Consider the following 252-nt stretch of genomic DNA (forward strand, 5'->3'; position numbering starts at 1 on the left):
ACTCTCGCTGTCAAAGAGAAACGACAAAAAACATAGTAGTAACTGAAGTAGTAATTATTTTACTCAATTTGTTTTCAGACACGATTTAAGTTGGGTATCAATATGTACCGTTGTTATTCAGTGTATGTTACAGACGCTATTTTTTTTTCAACATAGTCATTGCTTTCCATAGGTACTTTCTAAGCCACGTGAACAAATTACCCCCTCGCCCCACACATACTCATAGCCAAGAATGAGAGACTATACCCCCCA

This window comes from Penaeus monodon, chromosome 22 (assembly GCF_015228065.2).
Source record: "Penaeus monodon isolate SGIC_2016 chromosome 22, NSTDA_Pmon_1, whole genome shotgun sequence".
In the NCBI taxonomy this organism is placed as follows: domain Eukaryota; kingdom Metazoa; phylum Arthropoda; class Malacostraca; order Decapoda; family Penaeidae; genus Penaeus; species Penaeus monodon.